This window comes from Polypterus senegalus, chromosome 13 (genome assembly GCF_016835505.1).
Source record: "Polypterus senegalus isolate Bchr_013 chromosome 13, ASM1683550v1, whole genome shotgun sequence".
In the NCBI taxonomy this organism is placed as follows: Eukaryota; Metazoa; Chordata; class Cladistia; order Polypteriformes; family Polypteridae; genus Polypterus; species Polypterus senegalus.
In genome coordinates, this window is record NC_053166.1 from 2773544 (window position 1) to 2780715 (window position 7172).

A 7172-nucleotide genomic window follows, 5' to 3' on the forward strand; every position below is an offset into this window, starting at 1 on the left:
GTGAAGGCTCCCCTTCTAGAAGTTCCTCCCATCTCCACACAGCTTCTTGCGACGCTGATGATGCATATTATGGGATAGCCGGCGTCACAGGCGAGGGTCTCATTTCTTGTGTCATTGTGATTTTTGATTTTTTATTAATTGGCCTCCATTTTTCTTTTAGATTTTTTTTTTTTTTCTTTCTGAGGTGTGAAGTCACTGAAACTAAATTGACGTGATTTGAACCGATGGCAGCGAGTGACATGAAGGCGCAATATAACCTGACTCTGACTCTGCCTTATGCTGGCTGCAGTGGTGGGCGAAAGGCTGAAGAGGTGGAGGACTTTGGACCACCTGCACCTCAACATCGCCATGACAACGGAGACCATCGCAGATTCAGGCGGGTCCTATCCTCACCAATGGTGATGTGGAGGTGCTGAGGACTAATATGGACGTTGTTGGGTATTTTACAAGTGGGCAGTGCCACCTTCTACATGGCGTTAGTGCAGGGGATGCCAACAGACTTCGAGAAACTGATTAAAAAGGTCTGCTCAATCTCGGCGGGGAGAGGGGGTCAGGCTGGACTCGCCGGACCAAGTGGTGGAGCAGCCGGGCACTCGGGAAGCTGCTGACCATCTTGGACAAGGACCCTCCCCCATGTATGAGGGGCTCATTCAGTGACTGACCAAGATCACTGCACTGCTTTGAGGAGTGCCACGTCAGATCAGTCACCCCTCTGGCCCATGTGTTCATGAGTGCCCTCTGCATGCTGAATGGCACCGAGCAGGTCTGGAAGACATCTTAGCAGACCATGACGCCATGTGCCAATCTGCTGTGACGATGATGGACATCCTGTAGCGTGACATTGTCACTGACAAGTCTGTGTGCAGCTCTGGTCACGTCACATGCTCCACTGACAGACCAACTTGTTATTTCTGTGTCTGCTGCTGTGGCCCTCGGGATTAAAAAAGTTTTAATCTGTCTGTCTATATAGCGCCCAGCACTAATGCTGTCTGTCTGTCTGTCTATATAGCGCCCAACACTAATGCCAGTGTGTCTGTTTGTCTATATAGTGCCCAGCACTAATGCCAGTCTATCTGTCTGTCTATATAGAACCCAGCACTAATGTCAGTCTTTTTATATAGCGCCCAGCACTAACGCCAGTCAGTCTGTCTATATAGCGCCCATCACTAACACCAGTCTGTCTGTCTATATAGTGCCCAGCACTAATGTCAGTCAGTCTGTCTATATAGCGCCCAGCACTAACGCCAGTCTGTCAGTCTATGTAGTGCCCAACACTAATGCCAGTCTGTCAGTCTTTTTATATAGCACCCAGCACTAACGCCTGTCAGTCTTTTTAAATAGCGCCCAACACTAATGCCAGTCTGTCGGTCTGTCATGTAGCGCACAGCACTAAAGCTAATCTGTAAGTCTGTCAGTCTATGTAGTGCCCAACACTAATGCCAGTCTGTCAGTCTTTTTATATAGCGCCCATCACTAACACCAGTCTGTCTGTCTATATAGTGCCCAACACTAATGCCAGTTTGTCTGTCTGTCTATGTAGCGCCCAGCACTAACGTTAATCTGTCAATCTGTCTGTCTATATAGTGCCCAGCACTAATGCCAGTCTATCAGTCTTTTTATATAGCGCCCATCACTAACACCAGTCTGTCTGTCTATAAAGCGCCCAGCACTAACGCCAGTCTGTCTGTCTATGTAGTGCCCAACACTAATGCCAGTCTGTCAGTCTTTTTATATAGCGCCAATCACTAACACCAGTCTGTCTGTCTGTCTATATAGCGCCCAACACTAAAGCCAGTGTGTCAGTCTGTCTATATAGCGCCCAGCACTAACACCAGTCTGTCTGTCAATAAAGTGCCCAACACTAATGCCAGTCTGTCAGTCTGTCTGTCTATATAGCGCCCAGCACTAACGCGAGTCTGTCTGTCTATATAGCGCCCAGCACTAATGCCAGTCTGTCTGTCTATATAGCGCCCATCACTAACACCAGTCTGTCTGTCTATATAGTGCCCAGCACTAATGCCAGTCTGTCTGTCTGTCTATATGGCGCCCAGCACTAATGCCAGTCTGTCTATATAGCACCCATCACTAATTTTTAATCGAATCGGCGCCTCCGGATTACAGTTTTACTCGTGCAGACCACCAGGGAAAAAGGGCGGATTGGCAAACATTTACTCGAGCCGATTAAAATGTAAAGATGTCAGTTTTAGTAAGTTCAAGTCCTGTGAGCATCTCGCCGTTGTTATTCATGGAGACTCTCACGTTCTCGTATATTATCCGTGTGTAGACCTCCTAAATACAACGCGTCTTTCTGTGAGGAATTCTCTGACTTAATGTCAATTTTAATTACGAACTGTGACGCACTCCTAATAGTCGACGACTTTAACTTTCATATCGACAATCAGTGTGACCTAAAAGTAAAAGAATTCATGAAGCTCGTGGACTCTTTTGATTTGAGACGCTCGTTAATCAGCCTACACATAAAGCAGGTCACGCGTTAGACTCGGTGATCACTAAAGGACTGAACGTTAATATGAAGCAGATCATCGATATTCGTCTGTCAGATCATTAATATTGAAGATAGAAATAATGAATGAAAACACTCATGAGAAGCATATTGTTAAAAAACACTTCTTTGACTTGGCAGCAGCTTTAAAACTTACAAACATTCTAAGCAATCAGTCCGTTTATAGTGCCAGCTACAATAGCGAGGATAATAAATAGTAAAGTGGAAAGATTTAATACTAAAGTGAGAGCTGCTGTTGACAGAGTCGCACCTGAATAGACAGTTAAAAAATCTTCTAGCATTGTTACACCATGGAAGACCCAAAGAGTGTCTGATTTAAAGAGAACATGCCGTAGAGCTGAGCGTCAATGGAGGAAAACTAAACTGAGTATCCACTATGAGATATTAAAAGTCAAAATAACAGAATACAACAACACTGTCCGTCTTGAGAGGCGCTGCTATTTCTCCAAGATTATAAATAACAATGCTAGGAATCCCAGAGTCTGATTTTCTACAATTGATCGTCTGTTAAACCAGGTAACTCAACGGAATGCCTCCTAAGTGCTTCCAGTGAAACCTGTGAGGCTGTCGCTGTATTCTTCAATCAAAAAATTAATGATATTAGAAATAACTTAGTATATCTCCTGCAACACTAAGGATCCTCCTAAACCCCAGCATCCTGTTATAAACAAATTCAACTCTTTCACCAGGATAGATTTACCTGATTTATATAAAATAATCTCACAACTGAGACCCTCCACCTGCGTCCTTGACTCAATACCAACAAGTCATGTCAAAGAAGTATCAGGTGTGCTCATTGATAATATTCTGGACATTGTAAACTCGTCATTAGATACGGGGGTCTTCCCAGACTGTCTAAAGACGGCTGTAGTTAAACCGCTAATCTCGACCCCTCGGCTCTTGAATATTTTAGCCCCATTTCTAACCTGCCCTTCTTAAGTAAAGTTCTAGAGAAGGCAGCCATTATGCAGTTAAATGACCACCTCAATAAACCTGCTGTTCTTGATAAGTTTCAGAACAAATCACAGCACAGAAACTGCACTCGTTAAAGTCGTCAATGACTTGCAGGTCAACGCAGACAGAGGCCATTTATCTGTTCTCATCCTCTTAGATCTGAGTGCCGCATTTGACACCATTGATCACAACATTCTTAGAAATCACCTGAGTCAATGGGTGGGCCTCTCTGGCAGGGTCTTAAATTGGTTTGAATCCCACCTGGCAGGTAGAAAATTCTTTGTTAGTTGTGGGAATTACAACTCAAGTCACATGATATCCGATATGGTGGTCCACAAGGCTCTATCCTGGTCCGCTGCTCTTCTCAATCTACATGCCTCTGTTAGGTCAGATTATCTCAGGGCACAACGTGAGCTACCACAGCTATGCTGACGACACACAGCTGTACTTATCAATAGCACCTGATGACCCCGACTCTCTTGATTCACTAACACAATGTCTGACTTGTATCTCAGAATGGATGAATAGTAACTTTCTCAAGTTAAATAAAGAGAGAACTGAAATCTTAGTGATTGGCAATAATGGATACAATGAGGTTATCAGAAATAAACTGGATACATTAGGATTAAAAGTCAAGACGGAGGTAAAAAGCTTAGGGGTGACTGTTGACTGTAATCTGAATTTTAAATCACATATTCATCAGATCACTAGGACAGCATTTTAAGAAACATAACAGAAGTTAGACGTCTTATATCACTGAAAGATGAGCTGAGAAATGAGTTCACGTGTTTGTGTTCAGTCGACTAGATTACTGTGACGCACTCCTCTCAGGACCACCAAAAAAAGACATCAATCAGTGACAACGAGTGCAGAATGGAGCTGCTAGAATCTTAACTTAGAAAAGAAAATCTGAGCACATCACACCAGTCTGAGCGTCACTACACTGGTCACCTGTGTCATTCAGGACTGACTTTATAATTCTGCTCTTATGGTTTATAAAGCCTTAAATAATCTGCACCATCTTATATATCAGAGTGTCTGACATCTTATACTCCAAATCGTAACCTCAGATCTTCAAATCAGTGTCTCCTTAGAATTCCAAGAGCTAAACTTAAAAGAAGTGGTGAGGCGGGCAGGCGGTGGTCTTCTGCTGTTATGAACCTCAAATCTGGAATACGAGCCAATAGGAATTCACCAGGCTGATACAGTAGAGCACACGGCTGAGAACACGTTACTGTAACAGGGCCTTCTCAGAACTTCACTGTCATCTAATCCTGATGCTCTGTATGTTCAGCTCATCATAATAACTATTCACAGTGGCTCTAAAATCCATACTGACCCCCCAACTCTCTCTTCTGTTTCTCTTTCCTGCGCCACCTCCACCTACTCAAAGCATCCTGATGCTCCAACATTGATGGACTGAAAGCCAGAAGTCTACGTGACCGTCATCATCAGGTCCTTCCATGAAAACCCTAAATCCAAAGAGGACTGTGTCATTGATGTCAGGTAGAATGTCCAGAGGGGACTGGGCTGGTGGTCTCGTGGTCTGGACCCCCCTACAGATTTTATTTTTTTCTCCAGCCTTTGGAGTTTTTTTTTGTTTTTTCTGTCCACCCTGGCCAACAGACCTTACTCTTATTCTATTTTAAATAATGTTGACTTATTTTTATTTTTTATTGTGTCTTCTATTTTTCTATTCTTCATTTTGTAAAGCACTTTGAGCGACATTTGTTTGTATGAATATGTGCTATAGAAATAAATGTTGATTGATTGATTGACTAACGCCAGTCTGTCAGTCTCTCTATATAGCGCCCAGCACTAATGCCAGTCAGTCTGTCTGTATAGCACCCATCACTAATGCCAGTCAGTCTGTCTGTCTATATAGCACCCATCAATAATGCCAGTCAATCTGTCTATGTAGCGTCCATCACTAACGCCAGTCTGTCTATATAGTGCCCAACACTAATGCCAGTCTTTCTGTCTCTCTATGTAGCACCCAGCACTAACGCTAATCTGTCAATCTGTCTGTCTATATAGTGCCCATCACTAATGCCAGTCTGTCTATATAGCGCCCATCACTAATGCCAGTCTGTCTGTCTGTCTATATAGCGCCCATCACTAATGCCAGTCTGTCTGTCTGTTTATATAGCGCCCAGCACTAATATCAGAAATAAAAGACCAGGACCCCCTGGGATGGCGGGCCTTTGTTTTCTTGTGGCATTAAAAGGCAAACTGCCCCTCAGTGATGTCAGAGGCCAACTTTAAAGCTGGAATGCCAATGACTCTCCTGGAATGCCGACTGGAATGTGGCACAACTGAAACTCGAGAGGCGGGCTGCACTCACAGCCTGGGTACGCACTGCATTGAGGGGCTGCCAGGGCACATGAAACTGAATGTGTTGGCCACCCTCCACTTGCATGTGATCTCCAGGGGGCACTATACCCCTTGAACCTTCTACCCTCACAGCACACCTGGGTAATAAACACCACTGCGCCATCAAAGCCGATCCTGGCACCCTATACTCATGTGCTTGTACAGCAGCGGGCCATTAGGTGGCCCAACAACCTTTTCTACCAATGTACCCCAGGGGTGTTTTTTAGGTGCCAGGTTCATGCCTCACTGCAGTGAGCATCTCAGATGATAAGCAGCTGACAGGAGGGCACTGCCTTAAGCAGAGGCCATGCCAATGGACTTCCTAAGATGCAGAGCCAGCATGTGCACTTCCTCAGCTCAGATGTCCCCAGCGCAGGTGCCCCCCTGCCACGACCCCACCATCGCAGGCCTGATCAGCACCAATGAGGCGACTTACAGGAAGGCACTGGCATACTCACTCAGTGGTGCCAAGCAGCCATCTTTCCAAACCAGTGACCTCAGGCCAGTAAAAGCCATCAGAGGCCCCTTGGCAGAGTCCACCTGCCTGGACGCTGGACCCCCAGCTCCTCACATGGGTTAGGACAACAGAAGCCTCCGGAGAGCCGGCGGGCTTACTTCAGAGTCAGGTGCTGCCAACTTTTGACCCATTGGATCTTCACAAAGGCAGTGGACTTTGCCCAGCAGCTACTCACCACCTCGTCCAGTAGTGGTCAGTCTGTTTGAGTTCTTGGAGTTGGTCAGAATGAGCCTTCATGCCAGCAATGAGATGAGGGGCACCACAGTCCAGCCTCCCATTCAGAGTGGCAGGGATTTCAGACTCAAGGCCACGGTGTGTGGGTGTCGTGCCCACCAGTTGGGCACTCGGTGATATTGTGCCCGCTCGGGTCTTGTCCCCATTACATTTTAAATGAGGCGGGCTGAATGTCTTCTGTCCAGCCCCTCGGTGATTATTGAGTCCTCCCTCTGGCACCTCTGACCCCTTTATTAAGCTCCTCCGCCGTCCGGCATGGTCACTTTTCAGGCCCCTCAGCACTTGTACCACTAGAGTCGGGCCCAGTCTGGTCATAGGGCTAGTCGATGGTCACTCATGCTGACCACTGGACAAGAACTTCAACTTGGGGGCGCTTGTGTTGGGGCACTTGACCAAAGAGCAGTGTCCCACATTTATATAGCGCCTTTAAGAATGGGTGGGGGGGCCGTCTACCAACCCAAACCAGCCCTGCAATGGGTGCCACTCCATCACACGGCCCCCAGAAGAGACACCACTCTGACAACAGACAGGCCTGTGACGCCAGGACCACCCGACAGCTGCGCTACCCCC